General features: G+C 45.9%; 1 protein-coding gene and 1 pseudogene across 1 annotated transcript in view; one reads left to right on the forward strand and one right to left on the reverse strand.

The window, feature by feature from the left end:
* The window catches only part of LOC138566108 (transmembrane protein 39A-like), a 44,475-nt pseudogene extending 29,054 nt beyond the window's left edge, over nucleotides 1–15,421 (reverse strand).
* PEMT (phosphatidylethanolamine N-methyltransferase) overlaps nucleotides 1–16,825 on the forward strand; it is a 1,987,238-nt gene that overhangs the window by 1,079,517 nt on the left and 890,896 nt on the right. The gene's annotated exons all lie outside the window — the stretch shown is intronic.

The raw sequence follows: 16,825 nt of genomic DNA on the forward strand, positions 1-16,825 counted from the left end.
TTCGTCTTTTGATTTCTCTTTTCAGGTATAACATTAAGGTTTACCCAGCCCTCAAGATATTTTCAGAGGAACGACATGCCTGACATAAGGTATACAGTGTACGCAGGGAGAGTGGATCTATCCAATGCCAAACAGTTCTAAAGTAGGCATGCAAGTTTTGACAAAATTAAGCAGCATTCAGGGCTTCAATGTAGTCATGTGTCTTCTTGTCCGTCATGTAGGTATGGGATGCCGTACGAGTGAGTGAATAAGGACAGTGAGTGCCTGTATAAATAGCCAGCATTATTGTTTGGGTCTTGAGGAAGATGACGGATCTCACATATGTTATTGAAACCAGTTGACCACTCCGATATGGGATATCATTTAATTCAGCTAGGATACCCGGAAGACCATGGGCCTCATCAGGGGTTGGGCGGTATCCTGGCGCTAATTGAGCCGGGATACTGCCCAATGCTATTATCGTTGCTGCAATTTGGTCCAGCGCAATTTGCACCGGCTCCCGAGTTGCAGTGGGGAGTTAACTCCCTATTCCCATTGGGTCCTAATGGGGGATTCTTGGCGCCGTGCAATTAGCTCCGAAAACAGGCGAGAAAATTGTGATTTTTACCTCCAGAAAAAAAGCTTTTCTGCCCATCTCTAAGTTGGGCGGAGCAGTAAATGCGGCGGTAATAGCATTACAGCCTCATTTAACCGCTCTGCCCAACTTGTGATGAGGCCTTGTATGTTTTGTTTTTGCTTGTGTCTTTTAGCACATTTTCTATTAAGTGTTCACATTTGTCTATGTTTTAATACGCACCAAGCTTACATTCTGTGTAGCATATTACAGTGTGGGCGAATAAACATATAAAAATCCCCATTGGAATGCTCTCTGTTTGAGCCCCAGGATGGGCTCAGGACGCAGTCCTGGGGTTATCAGGTGCTCTTAACAGTATCCCATTGGTTTTGATCAGGGTTGTTTTGCAGCCAGGTTATTACTGTGTAACCCCATTGGAGTCTATAAGTTGCCTTAGTGACCGTTTAGTGGAGGGAGATTCTTCTTCTCCTTTTCTTTTAGACAGGCGTTGCGCCACCGTTACCTAGGGACACCTGCCTCGCATGTAGGGACACGCAGTGCTTCTGAGTAGGGTCAGCACTAGTTTAGTGTTAGGTGATTCAGTCTTTGTTGATTAAAAGAATTTCCTCAAGACACCCTGGCATGATATGACAGTCTTTGTTTTTTGGTGTTGGGGATGAAAAATACTGCACATCTTGAAATTGATTTTCCCTGTAGTTATTTTTGCTCTCTAAAAGTGTCACTTGTTTATTAAAATGTCATCACAACTCTGGTGTCCACAACTGACACAATTGGATCTTACCTGGGTCTGATGCATCAGGATATTCCTCCTGGTGACCACTGTTTTCCAAAGTGAGTACAATAGAGGGGCGAGTGGAAAACGAGAGGTAACAGCCAAAAATGAGGGAGTAAAATAACACACAAAGGGAAAACACCCTCTGCCTGGATGACTTAAATCTGGTGAGAAGATTTCAGGTTCTTGTATAGAGCCCTTTGTGATATTCTGCAATGAAAAGGAAGTTCGAAAAATCATCTCCAGAGCACTCCCAGTTACAGCTGAGGGATAGCGAAGACAGACAGAATAAAGAGGGAAAGAGTGTGCCGCTTGGAGAAACAACCAGAAAGGAAAGGCACCATAAGAAGTAATCCCCAGAACCAATGGAGGAATCGGGGTGGAAGAGTTGGAAAGGTAACGAGGTAACACAGGCAAGAGAAAACGCAGAGTTCTTTAACTGGGAAATCCAGGAAGTTGTGATACGGGGGAACATGGTCTTTCTGGAAGACATAGGGTTCCGAAGGAAGTGACCTGTCACCAACATGAGTGCCATCTTGGACAGGAATCAATGCCCCAAGCACAACCGCTGCTAGGTAGCCCATAATGATTTACATTCTGTCAATCTTCGTAAAAGATATATGTAATGCTCCTTATGGGAGCTACAATTCTTCCATGTGTGCTTGATTGCATGGTGATCCATGCATGAGGATGTTACGGATGAATCAAATGAGTATGGGACCTGCCATATTGGATCCGGACATTGCCGGCAACGTAGCATAGAATTGACTGCTCACAGGCTGGCACCCCACATTGTAATGTATCTCTGCCTTGCTTCCTTGAGATATGGAGTCTGATGCCAAAGCGCCTCAAGAGCCTTGCATTTATTAGCACAAATAGGTTGTGACTGCTGCTCGTGTTTTGCACTTTGAGGTTCCTTGTTATCAGCCCCTGTCAAAACTGCCAGTTTCTGCATATGTGTGTGTGATATTGAGTATCTGTCATTATTTTGGGTCATTTCTTTCCTGGAGGGTTTGTGCATTTTACTGAATAGTGTGACGATTCACTGGGTGTTGTCACTTCTCCCTAAGGGGGAGCCCCTTCTCATGAGGCTAGGGAGGTGAGGCTGCTACCCAATAATCCCAGTAGGGGTTGTTTAATGTGGCAGGATGTCATGGTGAGGGACTCCCTTACTCGCGCTAAGGAAGACCACCTGGGTTATAGACAGCATACCTTCCCTCTGACTGACACAACCATGTGATATTGCAATATCAGGTCAGTTCCACCAACTGAGAAGAAGATCATTTAAGATGTCAAATGTTACATCATGTACGTTTCATCGACTGAGACGAAGAAGATCATCCAAAAAGTAAAGGTCAACCCCAATGCAAGTACTGTGAAGAGGTGTCCCCAAGGATGCATGAAGAGTGACTCACAGAACAAAAGAAACCTTTCTAGTGCTCCGCTGGGGAGTGTTCACCAAAACAACATAAAAACAGATGACGGACTCAGTAACAGGGAGAACCATTCTGGATGTGGGCCAGCTGAGAAGGAAAGCAGCACATGAGCCAGTTCAGCCCGGGAGAATCAAATGTCGAACGGGGAACACTCTGGGGGAGCCGAAAGTAGTCATCCGCTGGATACGTGAAGCAGGCTGCAAGATTCCTTAGTATGGTGGTGTGGAGCTGGTCGGGAACAGTACTATGTGATGACAGAGAATGCTTTTTCAGCTAAAACATTAACAGTGAAAAAATATCCCCCAAAAATATCCCCCAAACCACCCGTTTCTCTATGTGCTTAAACCAAGCCCAACCCCTTTCCCACCCGTTTCCCCCTTACCCAACACACCATATCTATTTTTTTTTCGATGTTTCTCTGTTATAGCATTCCCTGTAATTGTATTCTCTATTATCACTGGATAGCGTTGGGAACGTGGCTGGAGGCTGCGAAGCGGTGGCGAGACCTGGATAATGTGGACCGCGTGGTCCTGCAACAGCACCTACGCGCCAACCCAATGAGAAGGAACAAAGAACCCGGAGCAGGTGCCGCAGTGATAAGGAAGGCCCCTGCAATGCTCCCGAATTAAGCAAGACCCTATGAAGAACCGGCAGATTGTCCAGAAGCCAGCAGAGGTAACGGGTGTAACGCGGAAACTGGTAGGGGCATAGAACCTGAAAGTAATTACAGGTTAATTGTAAATACTTAGTGCAAGTTTACTGAACTTGATATGAGTAATCCTCCTTGTGGCAATACTTGGCAGGACAGTGAACCAAGGGGCACCGTGAAGAGGGGAGGAAAGAAAGGGTTTGAAACCCAAGCAAAATAAGGGTCTGGGACCCGAAGCGAAACAAAGCAAGCATCAGAGGGAGTCACCCTTACGACAGTGGCAGAGATAAGTCCACTGGCCACCAGGGAAGGGTCTGGGAACCTGTCCATAATCACAGTGGGAAAGAAGAGCCTACTGGCCACCAGGGAATGGTTTGGGGCCCTGTCCACAATCACAGTGGGGGAAACGTGCTCAGTGGCCACCAGGGAAGCGTCTAGGACCCTGTTCACAATCACAGTGGGGGAAAAGTTCTCAATGGCCACCAGGTAAGGGTCTAGGACCCTGTTCACAATCGCATTTGGAAAGAAGAGCTCACTGGCCACCAGGGAACGGTCTGGGGCCCTGTCCATCACAATCAGTGGGGAAGAGGAAACCTCTGGTGAGAGAAGAAGGGTCTGGAACCTCAACAAAGAGACATTAAAGTAAGTTACAAAGGCAAAATATATATATCAGTCTCTGAAAGCTCTGACTGTCAAGCGGCACCAGGAGAAGAGAGTCATTCTCCTGGTAAGAAAGCAGAAGCAGAGAGACGCTAGGGGAAGAGAGTCATTCCCCCTGGCTTTGGCGTATCAAGAGCACATCAAGAGAAGAGAGGCATTCTCTTGGTCCCGAGATAAAAGTCAAATTGGTGATGGCAGGGTGAGGGAGCCATTCCCCCAGATCTTCTTTTTGGGCAATATATCAAGACATGCCAGGGTAAGGGAGCCATTCCCCCTGGTTCTTTTGGGACTTGTACAGAATCACACCAGGAGAAGGGAGCCATTCTCAAGGAGAGAGCATTGTATAAAGACTGTTTAGAAACCTGCAAATCACGGGAAGGAGGTCATTCCCCCTGGTGTTTATGTTTGAAGGAACATTTTGGTTAAGTAACAATCCAGAAACAGGATAAAGGAGCAACTCTCCTAAAAGAAAGAACATTATGTTAGTTGACTCTCCAGGTTTATACAGTGAAGGATAGAAGTAGGTTTTCACACAGGACAGTGGCTTATTCTTTGACGGACATCCTGACAGACCCTTTTAGCATTAGATTTGAGGCAGGGAAACCCCTCTTAGAAGTTAGGGATAGCAAGGACTTATTTTCCGTATTCTGTAATAAAAGTCTATAACCAAAAACAGCCCACCTTTGTGTCAATCTCCACCTTCCACACCCTTACAATACCCACAACTCCATATCTCTTAAAGGGACAGTACAGTCCAACTGGGGAGCCCCGGCATCCCGCCTCGTGGCAGGGTGTGGTTTTCAATGGGTCCCTCCCTGAGCTGCCCCCAGGCCTACCATAGCACAGTGGTTGTGGCACCATGTCTCCTTGGCTACCCACAACCCACACCTAGAGTCAGGTACGGGTCTTCGCTGTACCTTAGTTAATATATTGTTGGCAACCAAAATAGCCATTGTCCATTTTAGAACTTTATGGTATTATATTAATATTATAAATGTGAATTTTTTTGCATGTGTAATGTAATTTCCTCTGATGTCATCAGAGTCTATAGTCATATGTCGTGTTCACTATAGCAGTATGGGTCGGAGGCCTTATGATGATGCTTCCTCTGCAGGGGTAGTAGTGTGGGTGGGGGGAATCCAGGTTGTTTTTCCTTAATGGGCTCTTGTCATGATTTGCTATGACTTCTAATCCCTTCTTTTGCATTTCTTACATTGTCATGCCATTTCATGCTTTCTATGCAACATTATGATTTCTTAAATGTGGCATCAAGGTTGTCTTTGTCCTTCAATAACCTGCCCATTGAAGTCCCCACTGACTGCTTTCTACACAAACATGCTGAAATTCTATGTTAAAAACCTGCAATATGTGAACCAAGTAAGACACCCACACGTGGCAATTTAGCACACATCCCTACAGACATTACATTTAGAACACTACACAACTACAACCAATTTACATACCACAGCCCCAGGCAATGCATCCTAGCAGGAAGGCAATAAGAGACTCCCCTCTGTTCACAAATGCTTCTAAACTCTTCACGTAGAAATGTAATAAAATGTAGAGCTCAGGGTTCTTTCAGTCTGCATGCATCAACCCGATAACAAAGCTACCTTGTACCTCTCTCCCTACCATCCTATCTTTCAGTAACTACAGAGTGCCTGGAGACCATTTAAAATGGCAGCGCAGATTTCTATAAATCCCTATAACGTAACATATAATAACTTGGAGGGTCATTACGAGTTGGGCGGTATGCCAGCAGTAAATCTGCTGGAATACTGCCCAGCGCAATTACTGTTACCAGCACTTGGTCCGGCGGAATTGCTGCCACATTACAAGTGGTGTTGTAGGTCCCAATGTTTTTGGAGTCTATTGGACTCAATGGGGAATTTTCCCGCAATTACTGCAGTGGTAATTCTGCAGCAGTAATTGCGCTGAAAATCGTCAGAAAATCGCTGGATGTACCACCAGCTCAGTACTAGAGGTGAATCTTTCAACTTCCCACCCAACTCATAGTTGGCCGGTGAGGTAATGCGGCGGTAACGCTATTACTGCTGCACTTTTACTGCACCACCCAACTCATGATGAGGCCCATTCTGTTTCCTTTTGCTCTCCCTTAGCCTGTGTGCCCCTTTCCACAGGCCCTCTTGTTCCAAGCCCCTACCACTATCATGACAACATGAGTCAGTGTGCCTCTGGTCTCTCATTACCTCTGCCGGCTTCCTCCGAGGACACCACACATTGTGTGCACGTTCCTGTTCTGGCTTCATTTTCAGGAGCTACAGAAGAAGAGCAGGGAATAATTATGATATGTGTGAATTGATCAACACCTACTGAGCAATCTGTATCCGCAATGAGGGCGGCTGTCAGTGGCAGCAGGTGAGAGGGATAGTTAGCAGTCATCGGCTCTCTCCATGACTTCCTATAGAGACTATGTTTGGAAGATTTCTTATACATGACTTAATGTGATTAAAAACAGCGGCCTCTTGACTCATAATTTTTAAAATTAGCCTTGACACTGGAGCAACAGTTCATCTTAACCGAAGAATAATTAGGCACAATGCAATGTTTGTGCAAGAAACATTAATGGAATTACGTCATTTGATGATTTAGGATATCACCTGGATGGATTTTTCACAAGTGTCTTCCTTCTAAATATCTCCTAATGTAAATGCATCCAGAAGTACTACAATATTTTTATGTTTTAAATATGAGCTTCAAAATTTGTTCGTTTTCTAACCTAAGACTTATTTTATTTTTCTACCGAACCAGTTGTTTGGGATATTCTGTCTCTCTACGTTATTCCTTCATACGGCTCCCACCATTTAGAAGGTTCCTTATGTCTGTCCGTCGCTTTGTCCAAATCCATCTTTCTCAATCATTAAAACCCATTTGCTCTGTTCTAATCCTTCTTTTTGGTTTTGCGTATCTTATTCAGAACATCGTGCTGCTGCTGCTTTCTTTCTTCCTCCCTTTCTATTTACCCCCCCCTATGCCTACAGTCACCCTCTACTTAATATTTCTCTCACTCCTCCATTGTCTCTCACCCAATTGCCTTCTCCCACTTCTTCCCTCCTCTTATCTCTGTCTTTCTCTCTTGCTCTGCCTTTCTCCCCATCCTTACTCTCGTGCTATAGATTTCAGTGTGATTGAAAGTGTTGATTTCGTTATATTTTATTGTCTTTTGGATACATTTTCGCTCTGTCACCTTGTCTCCACAGTCACCATCTTTTGAGCTGGATTCAATTTACCATGGAATACTCTGTGCCACTCATCATCTCCTCATCTTGGTGGCTAACCATCTGATAATGTAGAATAAGGGTTTTCTTGTTTTCTTTTTTGAAAAATGTTCATAATTCCTTTCATGCTGTGTTTTATATTGTTCTGCCTTCCTCTTTCTTAGATTGCTGTTTTGTTCTGCCTACCACCCGTATTTTCTAAATTATTTTCATTTTCCCATTTGTCTGTAGAAATCATTTTGCTCGATCCACTTTGTTCAGTGCTTCGGTCTGTACTCCCCTTGCAGGTTCCAATGTTAGGGACTAAAGCACTCCCCATCCAGCAGCAACACACATTTCGTGACTACCATCGAAGCAAAGGTTTTTAATCCGGTACGGTCTGCATCTTCCCAGACTCCCATTAGCACCAGTTTGGGATTAGGTTCTATTAGGCTGATTGTCAATGTGGCTATAAGAATATTTGACCACAGTGGGTTGTATCTTTCGGACATAACCAGATTCTATGGAAAAAGGAGCAAGCGTCCTGTGAGCAGTGGACATGTTGGGGATGACTTTCTCTGCCAACTCTGTGTATCATTTCTCCAGACTGAGTAATAGAACGTACTCAAAATCGCCACCTCGCTGGGATATGTGAGGCTTGTGCTCCCAGCTTCTACCACTATCATGAGATAGGACACAGTATTCCTCCGATACGTCATTGCATCCACGTCCTACTCTCTGAGGTGGGCATCAGAGCTTCCTTCAGCCTCTTCCCCCAAAGGGCCCACGTAACCCACCCACTTTCCCTTCAGTTTGTCTGGTGAAGTGGTTATACAATTTGAGGTTTTGTTGCACAGATTTTAATTCGGTTTATGCTGAACATTATCAGCTACTATATTCATCTCGAGAGTGGACCGTTCAGTCAGGCCGTATCTGCTGCTGAATAGTGAGTGTACGGAACATTCTAATTGTAGATGTCGAAAGAAGTCACAACTCTTTAAATGTAATGTGTTGCTAAATGTCAAGTTGCTTTCCTTAATTAGATACTTCAACACCATTGCCGCTCGGTTAACCTAATTCTACTACTTTCCCTACTTCTGACATATCCCTGTTCCTCCAGAGTGGTGCCTTTAATGGTACCTTTCGATTCCTTATAAATTAGTAAAAGCAGAATGGAACGCAAAATACAGGTTTAAGTACAATAATCTCCCGAAAATGCTTTGTTGGCTTCATCTAAAGGACCAGAGGTCCAATGTTCTTCCCTAGTCGCATTCCTACTCTTAAGGACCAGAGATCCAAAGTTTCTTTCTATGCTAGTAAACAAAAGAAAGGGCTTTGATGCAACCGCCAAAGGACAGTTTTCAGCTGACTTACAGTTGCAGGGAGTTCAATGCGCGTGCACACTTCATTATTGATGGTCAATATCAAATTGTTCCTGGTTTACCACCCAGGCTTTGATCGTAGTTTCTGTTGTTGGTGACATTCTGGGAGGATGTTGTCTGTGCCCTGTCAGAACAAGCCTATGACCTTATGCAGGATCCAAGTGATCCCTTGCGGCTGTTGGGTGTTCAGCACAAGAAAGCCACTATTTGTCATCTACTTAGCTCTATGCACTCTCTATCAAACTTTCTTTAGTTGGCTAGTGGTGTTGCACCTTCATCAGTGACTGGACTACAGTTTCCAGCTAGGTTTCTTTCTATTATTCTGCCCCCCCTAATTTCTTTCACAATCTTTATAAGGGTCTCTAACTACCAAGTTCTAAGCTCTGGAGGACAGGCTTTTCCAGCCAGCCTGCAATCTTGTGTCTCCGGTCTGATCCTGAATCTATGATGATGCCCACTCTCTGGATGCAACTACAAACTTCGCCAATGCTCCTCTCTCAGCACTTTCCTCTGCTCCTCTCTCAACACTCACATTTCTGCCTTCTCCCAGAACGATGTCCTATCTACCAATTCCACACTCACACTCAGTGGATCTCTGCCGCTCTTTTTATTTTACACTCTGGTTGATGGACAGCCTTACTAAGGTCGAGTTCATATTGATGGGTCTGCTTCCCTGTTAGTACTGCTAAATGTGATTCATCCTTCCTATGCAGTTCCACGTCCTCCCCATTGCCATATTTATGTTCCCTCAGGTCTGACCTTTTGAGTTGATTTGATGTTTATTTTGTTATTTGTATTGTGCAAATTTCCTTCAGCAAGGGAGAAAAACCCGACAGAACACTGTATCTACATGCAGATGATATTCAAGGAGGAAGAACAGTGATATAGAAATTATTGGAAGCGGCAGGTTTTAAGTTTCTGGACAAAAGATAAAGTAGGAATCAATTTTGCAAACATCAATTGGGCCTGAGCTCCAAATATGGGGACCCATCACAGAGAAACATCTGTCACCTCAAAAATGGTTTGATGGTACGACTTCAAGGTTTTGACCTGAAGATCCCAAAGACCATAACGGGTGATAACATTCAGATTTAGTTACAAGAGCACTTAAATACAAGACAGAGGATATAAAAAAATCCTCTGTTGTGCCAGCAACCAATAAAGGGCTTTGTGGTGAGAAGAAATAGATGCGTATTTCGACACATGAAACAAAACTCTTCCAGCTGCATTTTGGGCTTTTTGTACACAATGAATTTGTTTTCCTGGAATCCCTGAGTAGATTTCATTGCAGTAGTCCAGTTTAGAATGAATCAGTGAGTCAACCACTACCGGTCGATCGTACACTGGAATAAGAGGAAGAATTAGTTGCAGAAGTATAAGGTAGTAGTTGATGCTCTTCACTATTTCGCTAACCTGGTAATTGCAGTCCAGGTTGGAATGCCAGATAAAGACAAGGATTTTAACCTGATATACATAGGAGGTTGGAAGGTCAAACAAAACAGGGCAGGGGGGCAATTTAGATGGATTATCCAAGAGATGTTTGGCGCCAAGGAGAAGGACCTCTGTTTTTGAAGGATTCAACTGTAGTGTATTGGACGTTATCCAGATTTTTATTTCCAAAGCACAATCCGAAATACATTTAACAGAATCAAAGTAGTGGAAGTAGTCAATAAACTGAAAGAAATTTAATAACACTTGATGCCCTCCCACCAAACAACAGTATACAAAATATCTTAAATATTTATATACATTGCAAGAAAAAAATAGAAATGTATGAAAATGTTTTTTCTTTGTGATCCCTGCTCTCCACCAGTTCTTATCACGCAGAACTGGCTTGTGCGGCTTCAGTACAAAGCTGCTGTGTGGGTAGGTGTATGACCCACCCAATACAGTTCGGTCTTGGAGAAGCTTGAATAAGATGTAATAGTTCAACCCTTCTATCCTCATAAAACGACTCTGTGACACCCTCAGCCTCACTGAACGGGCACTGGATTGGCTGACCTCTTTCCTCACTAACCGCCCATCCCAGCTGCAACTAGGCCCTTTCTCCACCACCTCACTCTCTACCTGTGGCAACCCCCAGGGTTCTATCCTATCGCCATGGATCTTCAATATCTATCTCCCCTCATTTGATTTTCTCCTTCTTTCCTAAATTTCCAGTGTTATGTCGATGACACAGAGCTTTCCTTCGAACTTCCCTCTACTTAATGCCAGTAAGACAGAGGTCCTTCTCATTGGGACACCTGCGTCCTCTTTTCCTCCTACCGTTTGGCCACCCTCTTTGGGCCCTCTGCTCCACCATCCTGTGAGGCCAAAAACCATGAGGTCATATTCAATTGCGTTCTCTCCTTCACCCCTCACATCATGGATCTTACTAAGAAGTCCCACTTCCAGCTCCACCTCCTCAGAGGCATTCTTCCTTTCCTCACCTTCCCCCAGAAGCTCAATGTCTCCAGAGCTCTAGTCCTCTCCAGGCTGAACTGCTGCAACAGTCTCTTTCTCAATCTCCTTCTTTCCTTCAGCTAATATAGAATAGGGCTGCAAGACTTGTCCTTGGCCTCAGGCCCAGGGATCATAACTCTCCAGCCCTAACATCCACTGTCTCCCGGTATCTGCAAGACCAAATTCAAGACCCACTGCATCATCCACAAGGCATTCTGGGGCCTGGGACCACACTATCTCCAACTTTCCCTCCACAAATACTGGGGGGGGGGGGCAGGTCTCTCCTCAGCTGGTGCCTTCCTTTGGATAGCCTCCCTGCGCCTCTCATACTTGAGCCGGACCTCCATAAATTCCGGAAACTGCTAAAAACTCTGCTGCTCTCTACCCCTTTCCCTCTTTCCCTTCCCTGTTAATCACCCCACTGCCGCTGTGATCGGTGGCCTGATCCTCATGAATCTCACAGGATTCCTCCCAGTCAATAGCAGCACCCCCTACCCACTGCACTGCCCTGCGGGACACTGTTTTGTGGCTCTGCATCCCGCTCTTGGGAGTCGCCTGCACTTGCACTTAGCCTGAGGTTCTCTTCCTTGGCTCCTCCTAGCACTTCCATCCCGGGCCCTCCACCAGCACTTGCCCAGTCCTCTGCCCCCCAGACCCTTCATCCCTCCCTATCTCCTGCACTTTTCCTCACTGCACTTGCTCGTCTGAATGCCACAAGGCCTAGTAGGACAATAACTGTGTTTTACTGTTTGCCATTGTTATTATTTGCCCGGTACCTTTCCCACTTAGCCTTGTGGTGCTTTGAAACACAATTCTGTTGTAGAAGGCGCCTAACAAATGCTCAATTAAATAAAAAAAATAAAAAATAGTTGCAGAAGAGAAGTAGCGCCATTGAGAGCGTGTGATTGCAGTTGGGAGTAGAGCTGATACAACACATTGCTTCCCTCGATCAGGATAAGCTGGTTGAGCTGCTGGTTGAGCTTCTGTAACAGCCGGCGGAAGAGAAAATCTAGCGTGTGATACATCAAAAGGCACTGCTATATTTCAAGACCCTACTACTTATCTGTTTTAGGCTGATGGAAAGATGCGTTTCGGAGGGTTTTTAATTGAGTTCAGGAAGTAACGCGAGGTTGCATTTATTTTTTTAATGGACGGGGGCAGATTACGGTCAGCAACTATAGTAATGCACGTTTGAGTGTGGTGTGAAGGGCCCGTACGTATTTTTCATTTGGCAAATTCTCATGTTTATTTCCTATAAATCGGCTCGTTTGTGATTTTAAGTTAAAAAAATAACGTTCCAGACAGTTTAAAAAAGTAAGTGTAATACGGTTTATGGGTGTAATCGTTTGATTGCTATCCAATTATAACTTTTGCATCATCACAGCGCTCTATTAGATGTCCAGGGCTCTTGTCCTGTTTTCGATTCGTAATACACCGAAACTAACTTTTCAGGCAGGCTATGTCTCGCACTGTATTTTTGCTACTAGGAACCTACCGCCTTGTATAAACATTGACTGTGTTGTACAAGTACGCCCTGTGACCATATTGTGTTTTCTGTCCAAATGGGTTGTGAGGTGTTGCTGTAAGATCCATGTTCAAGTTTCTGCCCCTTTCCAAGGTGAGCGGCAGACCTGTTCAGCAGATTGCAGTATTTGGGCAGTAGTAGCTGTGTTGTTCACATGCCAAATGCAATGATGACACTATGATAATATGTTCACAGCATCACCGAATGTCGTAGTAATGGGTACTCTTTGCAAAACAGAGAGGCAGAAACGTCTTTGATTCTTCAGTTAAATTCAACTTTCAAGCACTCAACCTCATTTCGTATGAGATCTGGCAAGAGTGGACAACTGTGAGCAGGCATGGAGGTGGGGATATTAAACTATTCATGCAGTGACTCTCGAAGAACTGAGAGGGAGTCTTTTGGTTTGACTAGACTGCTGATGTTGGACACATAATGGGCCTCATTCCGAGGTTGGCGGTAAGGGTTTAACGGCGCCAGTAATGGTGCTGGTGCCGTTAACCCCTTACCGCCACATTAGGAGGTCCTTTAGCGGGTCCGGCTAAAGGCGGCTGGTTTTTCCAGGTGCCCTTAGTGGGAGCCGCTAAAGGACCAGCATGCTAACAACGCACCCGTTATTAACAGGCCCGTTGTTAGCATGGTCCCCATTCCCATTAAGCCCTATGGGGGCCGTGTCCTCCAAGGTTGGAATGGCCCGATAATTCCCCATTGAGGGAACTCAGACCCGGTATGCGGTAAGGGGGTAGCCATGGCGCTAATAGCGCCATGGCTACCTCCAACCTTGTGGTCATGTACCAAGTAGCTGCAATCTGTAGGAAGAGGCTGCGTTCGACTATCGTGAAGAAAACAGCACAGCGGCACATAAACACCAAATGGGTAGCCGAGGAATAGAAGGTTAAGACAGAGTGGTTCCGGAACATGTTGACTTGTGTGCAGCAGAGAACCCCTCCGCACAACATGAGTATCACCATTCATGCGCTGATCAAGACTATCAGTCAGGATTCCGCTCTAAGTTTAGCATCGAGACAGCCACCATCCAGATGGTGGATGATGCTCTCCAAATCATGGATAAGGGCGACTCGTGCCTCCTTGTCCTCCTTGACCTCTGGGCTGCATTTGACACTGTTGATCACCGCATCCTTCTCTCCCTCCTTGCTGATAGGATGGGATTCTCTGGCACTGTCCTGAATTGATATACCTCCTTCTCAGGCAGACACCAGGCTGTCCAGATGAACTTGTGTTCTAACGGACTCCAGGACTCCTGCAGAGTCCCCCAAGGCTCCAGTCTCTCACCAATCCTTTTTAACCTTAACATGGAGCCACTGGGCGCTCTACTCAAAGATCCCAATATAGCAATCCACCAAAATGATAATCAATAGTACTTCAGAGTAAATCTTTGCAGGACAGCATTCGCCTCTGCGATTACCTAGCCATCATCCAATCCTGCCTCAAACTAAGCCCATCCAAGAATGAATTCATCCTCATTGGTCTGCCCACTAAAAAACAGCGTGTCCAACAATGGCTCAATGATATGCGCCAAGAAGGATTTGATCCACGCCTCTCAGACTCAGCAAAATCCTTAGGCTTCACCATTGACAGAAATTTGTCCTTCCAGAAACACATAGCCAAGATGACCCAAATAGCCTGGCTCAGAATCTCTACCCTTCGAAAAATCAAACCCTTCATATAGCCGTAGGACTTACGGACTGTAGTGCAAGCCCTTGTGGTCTCACACATCAATGGGGGAAACTCTTGACTCCCCTAAAAGTAGTCCACCATGCTGCAGCATGTCTTATTATGGTAGCATGGAAATTTGACCAAATTACTCCCATCCTACGTGAACTACATTGGCATCAACTCCACGCCAGGATACTGTACAAGACTGCATGCATCATTTACAAAGCAGTCACGAGAAGCACACCAGCGTACCTGGCGGCTAAGCTCCACATATCTGGTGGCACGCGCTCCTTGTGCAGCAAATCGACCAACCGGCTAGAATCACAACTCGTCTGTAAAGAGAGGACGCACAAACAATCCTTCTCTTGTCATGCATCCACCCTCTGGAACTCGATTGTGGTGTCGGCTCGGAATGCCCCCACAATTTTCCAATTTTGCAAATCTCTCAAAACATGGCTCTTTCAACAACACCTGACCAAGGAATAATTCCAATGGATGCACATACCGACGCACAGACCTCACAGTACTGCGCTACGGTTAAAAGATGCCAGCCCAAATGCCGTCTACCCACACTCTGTACAGCGTTCTGCTGCTCTCGAGCTCAGTCTGTGCTTTAAACAATAAAGTAAAATAAAAAAATAGGGGCATGTGCTGAATCATGGACGTTGTGCCCATCTGGGAGGCCTCTGAAATGAGAGCCCCTTGCCAGCATGATGGTGATAAGCGCTGCCAAGTGGTAACCAATTAGGTGAAAAGTCAATGAGGTGCAGGATGCAGTTTGTATGGGTACAACGACACAGTGTTGTAGATGTTGATGTACTGAATAAATAAGGCCACCAGCAGGTAGAGGAAGACGAGGCACTCAAAGAGGAGGCTCCAATGCAGAGGCAGTTCTGGGATGTAGCAGTGGCACACGGGTCCCAGAGTTATCAGCGCAGTGATAGGTGCTACCGACAGGCCTATGGTACTTCGATTCATGTTCCTATGCTCAGTGACAGTTCCACAGGTCCCACCAACCAAGGTTTGGAGAGAAGGCAATGCTGAACAGCTTAGCTGCTGCCAAGTAGAGCCCCTTCTTCCACTGTGCATGACCAGGAACCAATCCACTTCCAGTGCCACTAGCATTCTCCACCCTAGGATCCAGAAAGCAACCTAAAAACACACTAAGCTACATGGAAGTGCAGACGGTGGGAGCAGCAGGACAGTCATCAGATGGAGGAGCCTTCACTGCACACAATGGGAAAAAATAGCAAACCAGGAGGAGGTCTGGACGGGATCAGAGTATACATGTTCCCAAACCCCAAAGGGGCAGAGAACCAACGAGAACATGCACCTACTGCATAGTGGGAAATGGGGGAAATGTTGCACTGACAGCTGCTGCTTCTGGTTCCTGTTGTAGGAGTCAGCTATGAATTGTAGGAGGGGGTCATGGAACGCTATTGGGGGATTGCTGCAGCCCGGATGTGGAAGGAGTTGTTTACATGTACATAAATATTTGTGTCATCAGCATAGTGTGGGGCAAGCAGCCATCTCCTACACCAGAACATGGCCGCCGCCTTCCCCTGAGCACCAGAGTGCTCTGATGCCAGCCCTGCCTCCATTCTGATTGGCCAAGCCTGCTCCCAATCAGGAAGCCAGCAGGCGATAGCCACCCTCTCGGCCCCCGGACAAGGCCCACGCTTGGCCCCTGTCTGGCTGGGCTCTTTCATTCGACTCCTAACATCAGCAACACCAGAAGCAGCAGGCCTCTACCTGCAGGAGGTGACTGGACGAACGCATGACCCAGCAGCAAATCGGTAAGTCCTTCAGTGCTTATATCTCATCTTGCCTGCATTTTCCACCGTCGAAGCAGTGAGCACTGCATTTCATAATACAATCTCGGATTGCCACGCAGGGCTGTGGTTGCAGTCCCCACTGCCATCCAACTTCAAAGCCTTCACTTTTATTTTGCTTAGCCCAGTTGGGCTGTGTGGGGCAAGTGGCCATCTCCTATACTGCAACATGGCCGCCGCCTTACCCTGAGCACCTGAGTGCTCTGATGCCGGCCCTGCTTCCACTCTGATTGGCCAGGCCCGATCCCATCAGGTCCAATCAGTGAGCCGGCTGGCGATAGCCGGCCCCCGACAAGGCCCACGCTTGGCCCCTGTTTGGCCCCGTCCAGAGCTGGAAGGAGTCCCTTGCTCTAAAAGAACAAACTGGCAGTGACCACTGCATTGTCTGACCATGAAAAATGAATTGCACCAATAAGCAACATGGATCACATTGGTCTGGCTTACATACCTCCCTGGACACTATGACTGTTTGGTTGTTTCCTCCATCCTTTCCCTAATTGCCTAACTGTACATTCTAATCTCTGCACAAAGTGAAATGTGCATCTTGCTGTGCCTCATACTGAATACTCTGCCCTTGCTTACAAAAAAACAATACTAATATTTCATTCTTAGGTGTGCTTTGCATTTGTGTATCCTCCATGTTGTCCTGCGTTTTAGTGCT

This window comes from Ambystoma mexicanum, chromosome 2p, assembly GCF_040938575.1.
Source record: "Ambystoma mexicanum isolate Mex_15411 chromosome 2p, UKY_AmexF1_1, whole genome shotgun sequence".
Lineage (NCBI taxonomy): Eukaryota > Metazoa > Chordata > Amphibia > Caudata > Ambystomatidae > Ambystoma > Ambystoma mexicanum.